This window comes from Carica papaya, chromosome 5 (genome assembly GCF_054855325.1).
Source record: "Carica papaya isolate Zhongbai chromosome 5, ASM5485532v1, whole genome shotgun sequence".
NCBI classification, from domain to species: Eukaryota; Viridiplantae; Streptophyta; class Magnoliopsida; order Brassicales; family Caricaceae; genus Carica; species Carica papaya.
In genome coordinates, this window is record NC_142313.1 from 23,662,798 (window position 1) to 23,681,431 (window position 18,634).

The 18,634-nt window shown below is 45.5% G+C and overlaps 1 non-coding gene and 31 pseudogenes across 1 annotated transcript; all 32 read right to left on the minus strand.

Moving 5' to 3' along the window:
* Positions 1 to 173: 173 nt before the first annotated feature.
* Positions 174 to 292, minus strand: LOC148256021 (5S ribosomal RNA; annotated as a pseudogene).
* Positions 293 to 836: 544 nt separating this feature from the next.
* Positions 837 to 955, minus strand: LOC148256022 (5S ribosomal RNA; annotated as a pseudogene).
* A 203-nt stretch (positions 956 to 1,158) lies between these two features.
* On the minus strand, positions 1,159 to 1,277 carry LOC148256023 (5S ribosomal RNA; annotated as a pseudogene).
* A 207-nt stretch (positions 1,278 to 1,484) lies between these two features.
* LOC148256024 (5S ribosomal RNA) lies at positions 1,485 to 1,603 on the minus strand (annotated as a pseudogene).
* A 561-nt stretch (positions 1,604 to 2,164) lies between these two features.
* LOC148256025 (5S ribosomal RNA) lies at positions 2,165 to 2,283 on the minus strand (annotated as a pseudogene).
* A 207-nt stretch (positions 2,284 to 2,490) lies between these two features.
* Positions 2,491 to 2,609, minus strand: LOC148256026 (5S ribosomal RNA; annotated as a pseudogene).
* Positions 2,610 to 2,815: 206 nt separating this feature from the next.
* On the minus strand, positions 2,816 to 2,934 carry LOC148256027 (5S ribosomal RNA; annotated as a pseudogene).
* Positions 2,935 to 3,819: 885 nt separating this feature from the next.
* On the minus strand, positions 3,820 to 3,938 carry LOC148256028 (5S ribosomal RNA; annotated as a pseudogene).
* A 205-nt stretch (positions 3,939 to 4,143) lies between these two features.
* On the minus strand, positions 4,144 to 4,262 carry LOC148256029 (5S ribosomal RNA; annotated as a pseudogene).
* Positions 4,263 to 4,793: 531 nt separating this feature from the next.
* On the minus strand, positions 4,794 to 4,912 carry LOC148256030 (5S ribosomal RNA; annotated as a pseudogene).
* A 559-nt stretch (positions 4,913 to 5,471) lies between these two features.
* LOC148256031 (5S ribosomal RNA) lies at positions 5,472 to 5,590 on the minus strand (annotated as a pseudogene).
* Positions 5,591 to 5,795: 205 nt separating this feature from the next.
* On the minus strand, positions 5,796 to 5,913 carry LOC148256032 (5S ribosomal RNA; annotated as a pseudogene).
* Positions 5,914 to 6,472: 559 nt separating this feature from the next.
* LOC148256033 (5S ribosomal RNA) lies at positions 6,473 to 6,591 on the minus strand (annotated as a pseudogene).
* An 854-nt stretch (positions 6,592 to 7,445) lies between these two features.
* On the minus strand, positions 7,446 to 7,564 carry LOC148256034 (5S ribosomal RNA; annotated as a pseudogene).
* A 529-nt stretch (positions 7,565 to 8,093) lies between these two features.
* LOC148256035 (5S ribosomal RNA) lies at positions 8,094 to 8,213 on the minus strand (annotated as a pseudogene).
* A 238-nt stretch (positions 8,214 to 8,451) lies between these two features.
* On the minus strand, positions 8,452 to 8,570 carry LOC148256036 (5S ribosomal RNA; annotated as a pseudogene).
* Positions 8,571 to 9,303: 733 nt separating this feature from the next.
* On the minus strand, positions 9,304 to 9,422 carry LOC148256037 (5S ribosomal RNA; annotated as a pseudogene).
* A 235-nt stretch (positions 9,423 to 9,657) lies between these two features.
* On the minus strand, positions 9,658 to 9,776 carry LOC148256038 (5S ribosomal RNA; annotated as a pseudogene).
* Positions 9,777 to 9,983: 207 nt separating this feature from the next.
* LOC148256039 (5S ribosomal RNA) lies at positions 9,984 to 10,102 on the minus strand (annotated as a pseudogene).
* A 560-nt stretch (positions 10,103 to 10,662) lies between these two features.
* On the minus strand, positions 10,663 to 10,781 carry LOC148256040 (5S ribosomal RNA; annotated as a pseudogene).
* Positions 10,782 to 10,987: 206 nt separating this feature from the next.
* LOC148256041 (5S ribosomal RNA) lies at positions 10,988 to 11,106 on the minus strand (annotated as a pseudogene).
* A 205-nt stretch (positions 11,107 to 11,311) lies between these two features.
* LOC148256042 (5S ribosomal RNA) lies at positions 11,312 to 11,430 on the minus strand (annotated as a pseudogene).
* A 561-nt stretch (positions 11,431 to 11,991) lies between these two features.
* Positions 11,992 to 12,110, minus strand: LOC148256043 (5S ribosomal RNA; annotated as a pseudogene).
* A 205-nt stretch (positions 12,111 to 12,315) lies between these two features.
* Positions 12,316 to 12,434, minus strand: LOC148256044 (5S ribosomal RNA; annotated as a pseudogene).
* An 885-nt stretch (positions 12,435 to 13,319) lies between these two features.
* Positions 13,320 to 13,438, minus strand: LOC148256045 (5S ribosomal RNA; annotated as a pseudogene).
* A 204-nt stretch (positions 13,439 to 13,642) lies between these two features.
* Positions 13,643 to 13,761, minus strand: LOC148256046 (5S ribosomal RNA; annotated as a pseudogene).
* An 884-nt stretch (positions 13,762 to 14,645) lies between these two features.
* Positions 14,646 to 14,764, minus strand: LOC148256047 (5S ribosomal RNA; annotated as a pseudogene).
* A 560-nt stretch (positions 14,765 to 15,324) lies between these two features.
* On the minus strand, positions 15,325 to 15,443 carry LOC148256048 (5S ribosomal RNA; annotated as a pseudogene).
* Positions 15,444 to 15,648: 205 nt separating this feature from the next.
* LOC148256049 (5S ribosomal RNA) lies at positions 15,649 to 15,767 on the minus strand (annotated as a pseudogene).
* A 533-nt stretch (positions 15,768 to 16,300) lies between these two features.
* On the minus strand, positions 16,301 to 16,419 carry LOC148256050 (5S ribosomal RNA; annotated as a pseudogene).
* A 207-nt stretch (positions 16,420 to 16,626) lies between these two features.
* Positions 16,627 to 16,745, minus strand: LOC148256051 (5S ribosomal RNA; annotated as a pseudogene).
* A 1,129-nt stretch (positions 16,746 to 17,874) lies between these two features.
* LOC148256052 (5S ribosomal RNA) lies at positions 17,875 to 17,993 on the minus strand. Its single transcript, XR_015820126.1, has one exon. It is a non-coding gene; the product is annotated as a 5S ribosomal RNA (ribosomal RNA).
* Between the last annotated feature and the right edge of the window lie 641 nt (positions 17,994 to 18,634).

Here is an 18,634-nt window from a genome sequence, read left to right on the forward strand (position 1 = left end):
TCTCCTTCCCTCCCCCCGCCCATCATTTGTTTCCATATGCGTTCACACTGCACCTCTCATTCTCGTTTTAATATCGATTAAAATGCCTCTGCTTCTTGACTCACATTTGCATATAAACCAGCGGACCATAGTTCCAGTCGCGCGTAACGTCGAACGACCCCTCTGAAAAAAAATGGGTGCGACACGAGGACATCCCAGGAGGTCACCCATCCGAGTACTAGTCTCGCCCAAGGACACTTAATTGCGGAGTTCTAATGGGATCCGGTGCATTAGTGCTGGTATGATCGCACCTGTTTAATTTTGCGATGAAAATACATGCACTCCTTCTCCTTTCTTCCCCCTCCCATCATTTGTTTCCTTGTGCGTGCGCACTGCACCTACCGTTCTTGTTCAAATATCAAGTAAAATGCCACGTCGCCGTGACTCACATTTGCGAATAAACCTGCAGACCATAATTCAAGTCGCGCGTAACGTCGAAAGAATCATCTGCAAAAAAATTGGGGCAACACGAGGACATCCCAAGAAAATGGGTGAAATATAAGGACTTCGCAGGAAGTCACCCATCCTAGTATTACTCTCGCCCAAGCACCCTTAACTTGCAGGGTTCTTATAGAATCCGTTGCATTAGTGCTGGTATGATCGCGCTGCAAATACATACACTCTTTCTCCTTCAATCCCCCTCCCGTCATTTATTTCCTTGTTCGTGCACTCTGCATTTCTCATTCTCGTTCTAATATCAAGTAAAACGCCCCAGCACCGTGACTCACCTTTGTGAATGAACCTGCGGTTCATAATTCCATTCGCGCTTAACGTCAAACGACCCATCCGAAAAAAAATAGGTGCAACACGAGAACTTCCCAGGAGGTCACCCCTCTGAGTACTACTCTCGCCCAAGCACACTTAGCTGCAGAATTCTAATGGGATTCGGTGCATTAGTGCGGGTATGATCGAAACTGTTTCATTTCGCGCTGCAAATACATACACTCATTCTTTCTTTCCCCTCCCGTTATTTGTTTCCTGGTGCGTTCACACTTCACCTCTCATTCTCATTCTAATATCAAGTAAAATGCTCCTGCGTCTTGACTCACATTTGCCTATAAACCAGCGGACCATAGTTCTAGTCGTGCTAACGTCGAACGACCCATTTGAAAAAAAAAATGGGTGCAACACGAGAACTTCCCAGGAGGTAGCCCATCCTTGTACTACTTTCGCCAAAGCACACTTAACTTCGGAGTTTTGATGGGATCCGGTGCATTTATGCTGGTATGATCGAACCTGTTTCATTTCGTGCTGAAAATACATACACTTTTTCTCCTTCCCTCCCCCTCTCCCATCATTTGTTTCCTTGTGCGTTCACACTGCACCTCTTTTTCTCGTTCTAATATCGATTAAAATGCCCCTGTTTCTTGACTCACATTTGCGTATAAACCAGCGGACCATAGTTCCATTCGAGCGTAACGTCGAACGACTCGTCTGAAAAAATATTGGTGCGACACGAGGACTACCCAGGTTATCACTCATCCGAGTACTACTCTCGCCCAAGCACACTTAACTGCGGAGTTCTGATGGGATACGGTGCATTAGTGCTGGTATGATCGAACCTGTTTAATTTCGCGCTGCAAATACATACACTCCTTCTCCTTTCTTCCCCCTCCCGTCATTTGTTTCCTTGTGCGTGCGCACTGCACTTCCCATTCTCGTTCAAATATCAAGTAAAATGCCACGGCGCCGTGACTCACATTTGCGAATAAACCTGCGGACCATTATTCAAGTCGAGCGTAACGTCGAAAGAATCATTAGCAAACAAATGGGTGCAACACGAGGACTTCCAAAGAAAATAGGTGAAATATAAGGACTTCGCAGGACGTCACCCATCCTAGTACTACTCTCACCCAAGAACCCTTAACTTTCGGAGTTCTGATAGAATCCGTTGCATTAGTGCCGGTATGATCGCTCATGTTTCATTATGCGCTGCAAATACATACACTCTTTCTCTTTCCATCCCCCCTCCCGTCATTTGTTTCCTTGTGCGTTCACTCTGCATCTCTCATTCTCATTCTAATATCAAGTAAAATGCCCCGGCATCGTGACTCACCTTTTCGAATGAACCAGCAGTTCATAATTCCATTCGTGCGTAACGTCGAATGACCCATCCGAAAAAAAATGGGTGCAACACGAGGACTTCCCAAGAGGTCACCAATCCGAGTACTACTCTCGCCCAAGCACACTTAACTGCAGAGTTCTGATGGGATCCGGTGTATTAGTGCTGGTATGATCGCACCTGTTTAATTTTGCGCTGCAAATACATACACTCCTTCACCTTTTTTCCCCCTCCCGTCATTTGTTTCCTGGTGCGTTCACACTTCACCTCTACTTCTCGTTCTAATATCAATTAAAATGCCCCTGCGTCTTGTCTCACATTTGCGTATAAACTAGCGGACCATAGTTCCAGTCGCGCGTAACGTCGAACGACCTATCTGAAAAAAAAACTAGGTACAACACGAGAACTTCCCAGGAGGTAACCTATCCTTGTACTACTTTCGCTAAAGCATACTTAACTGCGGAGTTCTGATGGGATCCGGTGCATTTGTGCTTGTATGATCGCGTCTGTTTCATTTCGTGCTGAAAATACATACACTCCTTCTCCTTCCCTCCCTGCTCCCATCATTTGTTTCCTTCTGCGTTCACATTGCACCTCTCATTCTCGTTCTAATATCGATTAAAATGCCCCTGCTTCTTGACTCACATTTGCGTATAAACCAGCGGAGCATAGTTCCAGTCGCGTGTAACTCCGAACGACCCTTCTGAAAAAAAATTGGTGCGACACGAGGACTACCCAGGTTGTCACCCATCCGAGTACTACTCTCGCCCAAGCACACTTAACTGCGGAGTTCTGATGGGATCCGGTGCATTAGTGATGGTATGATCGCACATGTTTAATTTTGCGCTGCAAATACATACACTCCTTCTCCTCTCTTCCCCCTCCCGTCATTTGTTCCATGTGCGTGTGCACTGTACCTCCCGTTCTCGTTCAAATATCAAGTAAAATGCCACGGTGCCGTGCCTCACATTTGCTAATAACCCTGCGGACCATAATTCAAGTCGCACGTAACGTCGATAGAATCATCTGCAAAAAAATTGGTGCAACACGAGGACTTCCCAAGAAAATGGGTGAAATATAAGGACTTCGCAGGAGGTCACCCATCCTAGTACTACTCTCGTCCAAACACCCTTAACTTGCGGAGTTCTAATAGAATCCGTTGCATTAGTTCTGGTATGATCGCTCATGTTTCATTCTGCACTGCAAATACATACACTCTTTCTCATTCCATCCCCCCACCCGTCATTTGTTTCCTTGTACATCCACTCTGCATCTCTCCTTCTCGTTTTAATATCAAATAAAATGCCCCAGCACCGTAACACACCTTTACGAATGAACCAGCGGTTCATAATTCCATTCGTGCGTAACGTCGAATGACCCATCCGAAAAAAAATGGGTGTAACACGAGGACTTCCCAGGAGATCACCCATCCGAGTAATACTCTCGCCCAACCACACTTAACTGTAGAGTTCTTATGGGATCCGGTGGATTAATGCTGGTATGATCGCAATTGTTTGATTTTGCGCTGCAAATACATACACTCCTTCTCGTTTCTTTCCCGTCCCGTCATTTGTTTCCTGGTGCGTTCACACTTTCCCTCTCCTTCTCGTTCTAATATCAATTAAAATGCCCCTGTGTCTTGACTCACATTTGTGTTTAAACCAGCGGACAATAGTTCCAGTCACGCGTAAAGTCGAACGACCCATCTGAAAAAAAAATGGGTGCAACACGAGAACTTCCCAGGTGGTAACCCATCCTTGTACTACATTTGCCAAAGCTTACTTAACTGCGGAGTTCTGATGGGATCCGGTGCATTTGTCCTGGTATGATCGCACCTGTTTCATTTCGTGCTGAAAATGCATACACTCCTTCTCCTTTCCTCCCCCCTCCCATCATTTGTTTCCTTGTGCATTCAGATGCACCTCTCCTTCTCGTTCTAATATCGATTAAAATGCCCCTGTTTCTTCACTCACATTTGCGTATAAACCAGCGGATCATAGTTCTAGTCGCGTGTAGCGTCGAACGACCCGTTTGAAAACAAATTGGCGCAACACGAGGACTTCCCAAGAGGTCACCCATCCAAGTACTACTCTCGCCCAAGCACACTTAACTGTGGATTTCTGATGCGATTCAGTGCATTAGTGCTGGTTTCATCGCACCTGTTTCATTTTGTGCTGAAAATACATACACTCATTCTCCTTCTCTTCCCCCTCCCATCATTTGTTTCCTTGTGCGTTCACATTGCTCCTCTCCTTCTCGTTCTAATATCTTTTAAAATGCCCCTGTCTATTGACTCACATTTGCGTATAAACCAGCGGACCATAGTTCCAGTCGTGCGTATCGTCGAACGACCCATCTGAAAAAAAATGGGTGTAACACAAGAAATTCCCAGGAGATAACCCATCCCTATACTACTTTCGCTAAAGACCACTTAACTGCGGAGTTCTGATGGGATCCGGTGCATTTGTGCTGGTATGATCGCACCTGTTTCATTTCGTGCTCAAAATACATACACTCCTTCTCCTTCCCTCCCCCCTCTCGTCATTTGTTTCCTTGTGCGTTCATACTGCATCTCTCCTTCTCGTTCTAATATCGATTAAAATGCTCCTGCTTCTTGACTCACATTTGCGTATAAACCAGCAGACCATAGTTCTAGTCGCGCGTAACGTCGAACGATCTGTCTGAAAAAAAATTAGTGAGACACGAGGACTTCCCAGGAGGTCACCCATCCGAGTACTACTCTCGCCCAAGCACACTTAATTGCGTAGTTCTGATGGGATACGGTGCATTAGTGCTTGTATGATCGCACCTGTTTAATTTTGCGCTGCAAATACATACACTCCTTCTGCTTTCTTCCCATTCCCGTCATTTGTTTCCTTGTGCGTGTGCACTGCACCTCCTGTTCTCGTTCAAATATCAAGTAAAATGTCACGGCACCGTGACTCACATTTGCGAATAAACATGCGGACCATAATTTAAGTCACGCGTAACGTTGAAAGAATCATCTACAAAAAAATGGGTGCAACACGAGGACTTCCCAAGAAAATGGGTAAAATACAAGGACTTCGCAGGAGGTCACCCATCCTAGTACTACTCTTGCCCAAGCACCCTTAACTATGGAGTTCTAATAGAATCCGTTGTATTAGTGCAGGCATGATCGCTCATGTTTCATTCTACGCTGCAAATATATACACTCTTTCTCCTTCCATCCCACCTCCCGTCATATGTTTCCTTGTGCGTGCACTCTGCATCTCTCTTTCTCGTTCTAATATCAAGTAAAATGCCCCGGCACCGTGACTCACCTTTGCGAATGAACAAGCGGTTCATAATTCTATTCGCGCGTAATGTCGAACGACCCATCTGAAAAAAAAAGGTGCAACGAGAGGACTTCATAATAGGTCACCCATCTGAGTACTACTCTCACCCAAGCACACTTAACTTCAGAGTTCTGATGGCATCCGGTGCATTAATGTTGGAATGATCGCACCTCTTTACTTTCGCGCTGCAAATACATACATTCCTCCTCCTTTCTTCTCCTTCCCGTCATTTGTTTCCTGGTGCGTTCACACTTCACCTCTCTTTCTCGTTCTAAATTCAATTAAAATTCCCTTGTGTCTTGACTCACATTTGCGTATAAACCAGCCGACCATAGTTCTAGTCGTGCGTAACGTCGAACGACCCATCTGAAAAAAAAAAGGTGCAACACGAGAACTTCCAGGAGGTAACCCATCCTCGTACTATTTACACCAAACCACACTTAACTGCGGAGTACTGATGGGATCCGGTGCATTTGTGCTGGTATGATCGCACCTCTTTCATTTCATGCTGAAAATACATACACTCCTTTTCCTTCCCTCCCCCCTCCCATAATTTGTTTCCTTGTGCGTTCACACTGCACCTCTCCTTCTCGTTCTAATATCGATTAAAATGCTCCTGCTTCTTGACTCACATTTGCGTATAAACCCGCGGACCATAGTTCTAGTAGCGCGTAACGTCAAACGACCCGTCTGAAAAAAAATTGGTGTTACACGAGGGCTTGACAGAAGGTCACCCATCCTAGTACTACTCTCGCCCAAGTACACTTAACTGTGGAGTTCTGATGGGCTTTGGTGCATTAGTGCTGGTATGATAGCACCTGTTTAATTTCGCGCTGCAAATACATACACTCCTTCTCATTTCTTCCCCCTCCCGTCATTTGTTTCCTTGTGCGTGCGCACTGCACTCCCGTTCTCGTTCTAATATCAAGTAAAATGCCACAGCATCGTGACTCACATTTGCGAATAAACCTGCGGACCAAAATTCAAGTCGCGCGTAACGTCGAAAGAATCATCTGCAAAAAAATGGATACAACCTGAGGACTTCCCTTTAAAATGGGTGAAATATAAGGACTTCGTAGGAGGTCACCCATCCTAGTACTACTCTCGCCCAAGCATCTTTAGCTGCGGAGTTCTGATGGGATCCAGTGCATTAGTGATGGAATGATCGCACCTGTATATTTTCACGCTGCAAATACATACATTCCTTCTCCTTTCTTCCCCCTCCAGTCATTTGTTTCCTGGTGCGTTCACACTTCACCTCTCCTTCTCGTTCTAATATCAATTAAAATGCCCCTGTGTCTTGACTCACATTTGCGTATAAACCAACGGACCATAGTTTCAGTCGCGTGTAACGTCGAACGACCCATCTGAAGAAAACAAATGGGTGCAACACGAGAACTTCCCAAGAGATAACCCATCCTTGTACTACTTTCGCTAAAACACACTTAACTGCGGAGTTCTGATGGGATCCAGTGCATTAGTGCTGGTATGAACACACTTGATTAATTTCGCGCTGCAAATACATTTACTCCTTCTGCTTTCTTCCCCCTCCCGTCATTTGTTTCCTTGTGCGTGCGCACTGTACCTCCCGTTCTCGTTCAAATATCAAGTAAAATGCCATGGCGCCGTGACTCACATTTGCAAATAAACCTGCGGACCATAATTCAAGTCGCGCGTAACGTCGAAAGAATCATCTGCAAAAAAATGGGAGCAACACGAGGACTTCCCAAGAAAATGGGTGAAATGTAAGGACTTCGCAGGAGGTCACCCATCCTAGTACTACTCTCGTCCAAGCACCCTTAACTTGCGGAGTTCTGATAGAATCCGTTGAATTAGTTATGGTATGATCGCTCATGTTTCATTCTGTGCTCTCCCGTCATTTGTTTCCTTGTGCGTAAACTCTGCATCTCTCCTTCTTGTTCCAATATCAAGTAAAATGCCCCGGTGCCGTGACTCACCTTTGCGAATTAACCAGCGGTTCATAATTCCATTCGTGCGTAACGTCGAACGACCCATCCGAAAAAAAATGAGTGCAACACGACGACTTCCCAGGAGGTCACCCATATGAGTACTACTCTCGCCCAAGCACACTTATCTGCGGAGTTCTGATGGGATCCAATGCATTAGTGCTGGTATGATCGCACCTATTTCATTTCGCGATGCAAATACATACAGTCCTTCTCCTTTCTTCCCCCTCCAGTCATTTGTTTCCTTGTGCGTGCGTACTGCACCTCCCTTTCTCGTTCTAATATCAATTAAAATGCCCCTGCGTCTTGACTCACATTTACGTATAAACCAGCGGATCATAGTTGCAGTCGTGCGTAACATCGAGCAACCCATCTGAAAAAATAAATGGGTACAACACGAGATTTTCCAAGTAGGTAACTCATCCTTGTACTAGTTTCGCCAAAGCACCCTTAACTGCGGAGTTCTGATGGGATCCGGTGCATTTGTGCTGGTAATATCGTACCTGTTTCATTTCGTGCTGAAAATACATACACTTCTTCTCCTTCCCTCCCCCCTCCCATAATTTGTTTCCTTGTGCGTTCACACTGCACCTCTCCTTCTCGTTCTAATATCGATTAAAATGCTCCTGCTTCTTGACTCACATTTGCGTATAAACCAGCGGACCATAGTTCTAGTTGCGCGTAACGTCAAACGACCCGTCTGAAAAAAAATTGGTACGACACGAACTTCCCAGGAGGTCACCCATCCGAGAACTAGTATTGCCCAAGCACACTTGACTGCGGAGTTCTGATGGGATCCGGTGCATTTGTGTTGGTATGATCACACTTGTTTAATTTCGTGCTGAAAATACATACACTCCATCTCCTTCTCTCTCCCCTCCCATCATTAGTTTCCTTGTGCGTTCACACTGCACCTCTCCTTCTCGTTCTAATATAAATTAAAATGCCCCTGATTCTTGACTCACATTTGCGTATAAACTAGAGGACCATAGTTCCAGTCGCGCGTAACGTCGAACGACCCATCTGAAAAAGAAAATGGGTGCAACACGAGAACTTACCAAGAAAATGGGTGAAATATATGAACTTCGCAGGAGGTCACCCATCTTAGTACTACTCTCGCCCAAGTACCCTTAACTACGGAGTTCTAATGGGATCCGATGTATTAGTGCTGGTATGATCGCACATGTTTAATTGCGCGCTGCAAATACATACACTCCTTGTCCTTTCTTCCCCTTCCCGTCATTTGTTTTCTGGTGCGTTCAAACTTCACCTCTCGTTCTCATTCTAATATCAATTAAAATGCCCATGTGTCTTGACTCACATTTGCGTATAAACCGGTGCTGGTATGATCGCACCTGATTAATTTCGCACTGCAAATACATTAACTCCTTCTCCTTTCTTCCCGCTTCCGTCATTTGTTTCCTTGTGCGTGCGCACTGCACCTCCCGTTCTCGTTAAAATTTAAAGTAAAATGCCACGGTGCCTTAACTCACATTTGCGAATAAACCTGCAGACCATAATTCAAGTCGCGCGTAATATGGAAAGAATCATCTGCAAAAAAATGGGTGCAACACGAGGACTTCCCATGAAAATGGGTAAAATATAAGGACTTCGTAGGAGGTCACCCATCCTAGTACTACTATCGCCCAAGCACCCTTAACTTGCGGAGTTTTGATAGAATCCGTTGCATTAGTGCTGGTATGATCTCTCATGTTTCATTCTGCGCTGCAAATACATACACTCTTTCTCCTTCCAACCCCCTCCCGTCATTTGTTTCCTTGTGCGTGCACTCTGCATCTCTCCTTCTCATTCTAATATCAAGTAAAATGCCCCAGCACCATGACTCACCTTTGTGATTGAGCAAGCGGTTCATAATTCCATTCGCGCGTAACGTCGAACGGCCCATCCGAAAAAAAAATGGTAGCAACACGAGGACTTTCCAGGAGGTCACCAATCCGAGTACTACTCTCGGCCAAGCACACTTAATTGTGGAGTTCTGATGGGATCCAATGCATTAGTGCTGGTATGATCGCACCTATTTCATTTCGCGATGCAAATACATACAGTCCTTCTCCTTTCTTCCCCCTCCCGTCATTTGTTTCCTTGTGCGTGCGCACTGCACCTCCCGTTCTCGTTCTAATATCAAGTAAAATGCCACAGCGCCGTGACTCACATTTACGAATAAACCAGCGGACCATAATTCAAGTCGCGCGTAATATCGAAAGAATCATTTGCAAAAAAATGGGTGCAACACGAGGACTTCCCAAGAAAATGGGTGAAATAGAAGGACTTTGCAGGAGGTCACCCATCACAGTACTACTCTTGGCCAAATACCCTTAACTGCAGAGTTCTGATGGGATCCGGTGCATTAGTGCTGGTATGATCGCACCTGTTTCATTTCGAGCTGAAAATACATACACTCCTTCTCATTTCCTCCCCCCTCCCATCATTTGTTTCCTTATGCGTGCACTCTGCATCTCTCCTTCTCGTTCTAATATCAAGTAAAATGCCCCAGCACCGTGACTCGCCTTTGCGAATTAACCAGAGGTTCATAATTCAATTCGCGCATAACGTCGAAGGACCCATCCGAAAAAAAAATGGATGCAACACGAGGATTTCCCAGAAGGTCACCCATCCGAGTACTACTCTCGCCCAAGCACACTTAATTGCAGAGTTCTGATGGGATCCGGTGCATTAGTGCTGGTATGATCGCACCTGTTTAATTTCGCGCTGCAAATACATACACTCCTTCTCCTTTCTTCCCCCTCCTGACATTTGTATCCTTGTGCGTGCGCACTGCACCTCTCGTTCTCATTCAAATATCAAGTAAAATGCCACGACGCCATGATTCACATTTGCGAATAAACCTGCGGACCATAATTCAAGTCACGCGTAACGTCGAAAGAATCATCTGCAAAAAAATGGGTGCAACACAAGGGCTTCCCAAGAAAATATGTGAAATATAAGGACTTCGCAGGAGGTCATCCATCCTAGTACTACTCTCCCCCAAGCACCCTTAACCGCAGAGTTCTGTTAGAATCAGTTGCATTAGTTCTGGTATGATCGCTCATGTTTCATTCTGCGCTGCAAATACATACACTCTTTCTCCTTCTATCCCCCCTCCCGTCATTTGTTTCCTTGTGCGTGCACTCTCTATCTCTCCTTCTCATTCTAATATCAAGTAAATTGCATTGGCACCGTGACTAACCTTTGCGAATGAACCAGCGGTTCATAATTCCATTCGTGCATAATGTCGAACGACCCATCCGAAAACAAATGGGTGCAACACGAGGACTTCCCAAAAGGTCACCCATCCGAGTACTACTCTCACCCAAGCACACTTAACTGCAGAGTTCTCATGGGATCCGGTGCAGTAGTGCTGGTATGATCGCACCTGTTTTTTTTCGCGCCGCAAATACATACACTCCTTCTCCTTTCTTCCCCCTCCCGTCATTTGTTTCCTGGTACGTTCACACTTCACCTCTCCTTCTCATTCTAATATCAATTAAAATGCCCCTGCATCTTGACTCACATTTGCGTATAAACCAGCGGACCATAGTTCCAGTCGCGCGTAACGTCGAACGACCCATCTGAAAAAAAAATGGGTGCAACACGAGAACTTTCCATGAGATAACCCATCCTTGTACTACTTTCGCCAAAGCACACTTAACTGCGGAGTACTGAGGGGATCCGATGCATTTGTGCTAGTATGATCGCACCTGTTTCATTTCGTGCTGAAAATACATACACTCCTTCTCCTTCCCTCCCCCTCCCCTCATTTGTTTCCTCTTGCGTTCACACTGCACCTCTCCATCTCGTTCTAATATCGATTAAATTTCCCCTCCTTCTTGACTCACATTTACGTATAAACCAGCGAACCATAGCTCCAGTCGCGTGTAACGTAGAACGACCCGTCTAAAAAAATATTGGTGCGACACGAGGACTTCCCAGGAGGTCACCGATCCCAGTACTACTCTCGCCCAAGCACACTTAACTACGGAGTTTTGATGGGATCCAGTGCATTAGTGCTGGTATGATCGCAACTGTTTAATTTCGTGCTGCAAATACATACACTTCTTCTCCTTTCTTCCCCCTCCCATCATTTGTTTCCTTGTGCATGCGCACTACACCTCCTGTTCTCGTTCTAATATCAAGTAAAATGCCACGGTGCCGTGACTCACATTTGCGAATAAACCTGCGGACCATAATTTAAGTCGCGCGTAACGTCGAAAGAGTCATCTGCAAAAAAATGGGTGCAACACGAGAACTTCTTAAGAAAATGGGTGAAATATAAGGACTTCGCAGGAGGTCACCCATCAGAGTACTACTCTCGCCCAAGCACCCTTAACTTGTGGAGTTCTGATAGAATCTGTTGCATTAGTGCTGGTATGATCCCTCATGTTTCATTCTGCGCTGCAAATACATACGTTCTTTCTCCTTCCATCCCCCCTCCCGTCATTTGTTTCCTTGTGCGTGCACTCTGCATCTATTCTTCTCGTTCTAATATCAAGTAAAATGCCCACGCATCGTGACTCACCTATGCGAATGAACCAGTGGTTCATAATTCCATTCGCGTGTAACGTCGAACGACCCATCCGAAAAAAAATGGGTGCAACACGAGAACTTCCCAGGAGGTCACCCATCTGAGTACTACTCTCGACCAAGCACACTTAACTGCAGAGTTCTGATGGGATCCGGTGCATTAGTGGTGGTATGATCGCACCTATTTCATTTTGCGTTGCAAATACATACACTCCTTCTTATTTCTTCCCCCTGCCGTCATTGGTTTCCTGGTGCCTTCACACTTCACCTCTCCTTCTCGTTCTAATATCAATTAAAATGCCCCTGCGCCTTAACTCATATTTGCGTATAATCCTGCGGACCATAGTTCCAGTCACGCGTAACGTCGAACGACCCATCTGAAAAAAAATGGGTGCAACACGAGAACTACCCAGGAGGTAACCCATCCTTGTACTACTTTCACCAAAGCATACTTAACTACGGAGTTCTGATCGGATCCGGTGCATTTCTGCTGGTATGATCGCACCTGTTTCATTTCGTGCTGAAAATACATACACTCCTTCTCCTTCCCTCCCCCCTCCCATCATTTGTTTCCTTGTGCCTTCACATTGCACCTCTCCTTCTCATTCTAATATCGATTAAAATGCCCTTGCTTCTTGACTCACATGTGCATATAACCCAGCGGACCATAGTTCCAGTCGCGCGTAACGTCGAGCGACCCGTCTGAAAAAAAATTGGTGCGGCACGAGGACTTCCCAGGAACTCACCCATCCGATTATTACTCTCGCCAAAGCACACTTAACTGCGGAGTTTTGTTGGGATCCGGTGCATTAGTGCTGGCATGATCGCAGCTGTTTAATTTTGCGCTTCAAATATATACACTCCTTCTCCTTTCTTCCCCCTCCCTTCATTTGTTTCCTTGTGCGTACGCACTGTACCTCTCGTTCTCGTTCTAATATCAAGTAAAATGCCCTGGCGCCGTGACTCACATTTGCCAATAAACCTGCGGATCATAATTTAAGTCGCGCGTAACGTCGAATGAATCATCTACAAAAAAATGGGTGCAACACGAGGACTTCCCAAGAAAATGAGTGAAAAATAAGGACTTCGCAGGAGGTCACCCATTCTAGTACTACTCTCGCCCAAGCACCCTTATCTTGCGGAGTTCTGATAGAATCCGTTGCATTAGTGCTGGTATGATCGCTCATGTTTCATTCTACGCTGTAAATACATACACTCTTTCTCCCTTCATCCCTCATCCCGTCATTTGTTTCCTTGTGCGTGCACTCTGCATCTCTCCTTCTCGTTCTAATATCAAGTAAAATGCCCTGGCACCGTGACTCACCTTTGAGAATGAACCAGCGCTTCATAATTCCATTCGCGCTAACGTCGAACGACCCATCCGAAAAAAAATCGGTCCAACACGAGTACTTCCAAAGAGGTCACCCATTCGAGTACTACTCTCGCCCAAGCACACTTGACTGCGGAGTTCTGATGGGATCCGGTGTATTAGTGCTAGTATGATCGCACCTGTTTCATTTCGCACTGCAAATACATACACTCCTTCTCCTTTCTTCCATCTCTAGTTATTTGTTTCCTGGTGCGTTAACACTTCACCTCTCCTTCTCGTTCTAATATCAACTAAAATGCCCCTGCTTCTTGACTCACATTTGTGTATAAACCAGCGGACCATAGTTCCAGTCGCGCGTAACGTCGAACGACCCATCTGAAAAAAATTGGTGCGACACGAGGACTTCCTAGGAGGTCACCCATCCGAGTACTCCTCTCGCCCAAGAACTCTTAACGGCGGAGTTCTGATGGGATCCGGTGCATTAGTGTTGGTATGATTGCACCTGTTTAATTTCGCAATGCAAATACAAAAACTCCTTCTCCTTTTTTCCACCTCTCGTCATTTGTTTCCTTGTGCGTTCGCACTGCATCTCCTATTCTCGTTCTAATATCAAGCAAAATGCCACGGCGCCGTGACTCACATTTACGAATAAACCTGCGGACCATAATTAAAGTCGCACGTAACGTCAAAAGAATCATCTGTAAAAAAATAGGTACAACACGAGGACTTCCCAAGAAAATGAGTGAAAAATAAGGACTTCGCAGGAGGTCACCCATTCTAGTACTACTCTCGCCCAAGCACCCTTATCTTGTGGAGTTCTGATAGAATCTGTTGCATTAGTGCTGGTATGATCGCTCATGTTTCATTCTGCGCTGTAAATACATACACTCTTTCTCCTTCCATCACCCCTCCCGTCATTTGTTTCCTTGTGCGTGCACTCTGCATCTCTCTTTCTTGTTCTAATATCAAGTAAAATGCCCCGGCACCGTGACTCACCTTAGCGAATGAACCAGCGGTTCATAATTCCATTCGCGCGTAACATCGAACGACCCATCCGAAAAAAAATGGGTAAAACACGAGGACTTCCCAGGAGGTCACCAATCTGAGTACTACTCTCGCCCAGGCACACTTAACTGGGGAGTTTTGATAGGATCCGGTGCATTAGTACTGGTATGATCGTACCTGCTTTATTTCGCTCTGCAAATAAATACACTCCTTCTCCTTTCTTCCCCCTCCCGTCATTTGTTTCCTGGTGCGTTCACACTTCACCTCTCATTCTCGTTCTAATATCAATTAAAATGCCCCTGCTTCTTGACTCACATTTGCGTATAAACCAGCAGACCATAGTTCCAGTCGCGCGTAACGTCGAACGACTCGTCTGAAAAAAATTGGTGCGACACGAGGACTTCCCAGGAGTTCACCCATCCGAGTACTACTCTCGCCCAAGAACTCTTAACGGCGGATTTCTGATGGGATCCGGTGCATTAGTAGTGGTATGATTGCACCTGTTAATTTCCCAATGCAAATACAAAAACTCCTTCTCCTTTCTTCCACCTCCCGTCATTTGTTTCCTTGTGCGTTCGCACTGCATCTCCCGTTCTCGTTCTAATATCAAGCAAAATGCCACGGCGCCGTGACTCACATTTACGAATAAACCTGCGGACCATAATTAAAGTCGCGCGTAACGTCAAAAGAATCATCTGTAAAAAAATAGGTACAACGCGAGAACTTCCCAAGAAAATGGGTGAAATATAAAGACTTCGCAGGAGCTCACCCATCCTTGTACTACTCTCGCCCAAGCACCCTTAAATTGTGGAGTTCTGATAGAATCCGTTGCATTAGTGCTTGTATGATCGCTCATGTTTCATTCTGCGCTGCAAATACATAAACTCTTTCTTCCTCCATCCCCCCTCCCTTCATTTGTTTCCTTGTGCGTGCACTCTGCATCTCTCCTTCTCGTTATAATATCAAGTAAAATGCCCCGGCACCGTGACTCACCTTTGAGAATGAATCAACGCTTCATAATTCCATTCGCGCGTAACGTCGAACGACCCATCCGAGAAAAAATGGGTGCAACACGAGGACTTCCCAGGAGGTCACCCATCCGAGTACTACTCTCGCCCAAGCAAACTTGACTGCGGAGTTCTGATGGGATCCAGTGCATTAGTGCTGGTATGATCGCACCTGTTTCATTTCACGTTGTAAATACATACACTCCCTCTCCTCTCTTCCATCTCCAGTCATTTGTTTCTTGGTGCGTTCACACTTCACCTCTTCTTCTCGTTCTAATATCAATTAAAATGCCCCTGCTTCTTGACTCACATTTGCGTATAAACCAGCGGACCATAGTTCCAGTCGAGTGTAACGTCGAACGACCCGTCTGAAAAAAAATTGGTGCGACACGAAGACATCCCAGGAGGTCACCCATCCGAGTACTACTCTCGCCCAAGCACACTTAACGGCGGAGTTCTGATGGGATCCGGTGCATTAGTGCTGGTATTATCGCACCTGTTTAATTTTGCGTTGCAAATACATACACTCCTTTTCCTATCACCCCCCTCCCATCATTTGTTTCCTTGTGCATGCGCACTGCACCTCCCGTTCTTGTTCAAATATCAAGTAAAATGCCACGGCGCTGTTACTCACATTTGCGAATAAATTTGCGGACCATTATTCACGTCGCGCGTAACGTCGAAAGAATTATCTGCAAAAAAAATGGGTGAAAATATAAGAACTTTGCAGGAGGTCACCCATCCTACTACTACTCTCGCCCAAGCACCCTTAACTTGCAGAATTCTGAGAGAATACGTTGCATTAGTGCTGGTATGATCGCTCATGTTTCATTCTGCGCTGCAAATACATACATTCTTTCTCCTTCCATCCCCCCTCTCGTCATTTATTTTCTTGTGCGTCCACTCTACATCTCTCTTTCTCATTCAAATATCAAGTAAAATGCGCCGACACCGTGACTCACATTTACGAATGAACCAGCGGTTCATAATTTCATTCGAGCGTAACGTCGAACGACTCATCCAAAAAAAAATGGGTGCAACACGAGGACTTCCCAGGAGGTCACCCATCCGAGTACTACTCTCGTCAAAGCACACTTAATTGCGGAGTTCTGTTGGGATCCGGTGCATTAGTGCAAGTATGATCACACCTGTTTCATTTCGTGCTGCAAATACATGCACTCTTTCTCCTTTCTTCCCCCTCCCGTCAATTGTTTATAGGTGCCTTCACTCTTCACCTCTCCTTCTCGTTCTAATATCAATTAAAATGCGCCTACGTCTTGACTCACATTTGCGTATAAACCCGCAGACCATAGTTTCAGTCGTGCGTAACGTCGAACGACCCATTTGAAAAAAAGAATGGGTGCAACACGAGAACTTCCCAGGAGGTAACCCATCCTTTTACTACTTTCGCCAAAGCACACTTAACTGCAGAGTTCTGATGGGATCCGGTGCATTAGTGCTGGTATGATCGCACCTGTTTAATTTCACGATGCAAATACATACACTCCTTCTAATTTCTTTCCCATCCCATCATTTGTTTCCTTGTGCGTGCGCACTGCACCTCCCGTTCTCGTTCAAATATCAAGTAAAAAACCACGGCGCCGTGACTCACATTTGCGAATAAACCTGCGGACCATAATTCAAGTCGTGCGTAACGTCGAAAGAATCATCTGCAAAAATATTTGTGCAAGAACCCATAACTTGCGGAGTTCTGATAGAATCCGTTGCATTAGTGCTGGTATGATCGTTCATGTTTCATTCTGCACTTCAAATACATGCACTCTTTCTCCTTCCATCCCCCCTCCCGTCATTTGTTTCCTTTTACGTGCACTCAGCATCTCTCCTTCTCGTTCTAATATGAAGTAAAATGCCCCGGCACCGTGACTCACTTTGCGAACTAGCCATCGGTTCATAATTTCATTCGCGCGTAACATCGAATGACCCATCTGAAAAAAAATTGGTGCGACAAGAAGACTTCCCATGAGGGCACCCATACGAGTACTACTCTCGCCAAAGCACACTTAACTGCGGAGTTTTGATGGGATCAGGTGCAATAGTGCTGGTATGATAGCACTTGTTTAATTTTGTGTTGTAGATACATACACTCCTTCTCCATTCTTCCCCTTCCCGTCTTTTGTTTCCTTGTACGTACGCACTGCACCTCCCGTTCTCTTTCTAATATCAAGTAAAATGCCACGGCGCCGTGACTCACAATTGTAAATAAACCTGCAGACCATAATTCAAGTTGCGCGTAATGTCGAAAGAATCATCTGTAAAAAAATGGGTGAAATATAAGGACTTCGCAGGAAGTCACCCAACCTAGTCTACTCTCGCCCAAGCACCCTTAACTGCGGAGTTCTGATCGAATCCGTTGCATTAGTGCTGGTATGATCGCTCATGTTTCATTCTGCGCTGCAAATACATACATTCTTTCTCCTTCCATCCCCCCTCCCGTCATTTATTTCCTTGTGCGTGCACTCTGCATCTCTCCTTCTCGTTCTAATATTAAGTAAAATGCATTAGCACCGTGACTAACCTTTACGAATGAACCAGCGGTTCATAATTCCATTCGCGCGTAATGTCGAACGACCCATCCGAAAAAAAATTGGTGCAACACGAGGACTTCCCAGGAGGTCACCCATCCGAGTACTACTCTCGCCCAAACACACTTAACTGCGGAGTTCTGATGGGATCCGGAGCATTAGTGCTGGTATGATCGCACCTGTTTAATTTTGTGCTGCAAATACATACACTCCTTCTCCTTTCTTCCCCCTCCTGTCATTTGTTTCCTTGTGCGTGCGCACTGCTCCGCCAGTTCTTGTTCAAATATCAAGTAAAATGCAACGCCGCCGTGACTCACATTTGCGTATAATCAAGCGGACTATAGTTCCAGTCGCGTGTAACGTCGAACGAACCACCTGAAAAAATAAATGGGTGCAACACGAGAACTTCCCAAGAAAATGGGAGAAATATAAGGACTTCGCAGGAGGTCACCCATCCAAGTACTACTCTTGCCCAAGCACCCTTAACTTGGGGAGTTCTGGTAGAAATCGTTGCATTAGTTCTGGTATGATCTCTCATGTTTATTTCTGCGCTGCAAATAGATACACTCTTTCTCCTTCTATCCCCCCTCCCCTCATTTGTTTCCTTGTGCGTGAACTCTGCATCTCTCCTTCTCGTTCTAATATCAAGTAAAATAGCCCAGCACCGTGACTAACCTTTACGAATGAACCAGCGGTTCATAATTCTATCTGTGCTTAACGTCGAACGACCCATCTGAAAAAAAAATGGGTGCAACACGAGGATTTCCCAAGAGGTCACCCATCCGAGTACTACTCTCGGCCAAGCCCACTTAATTGGGGAGT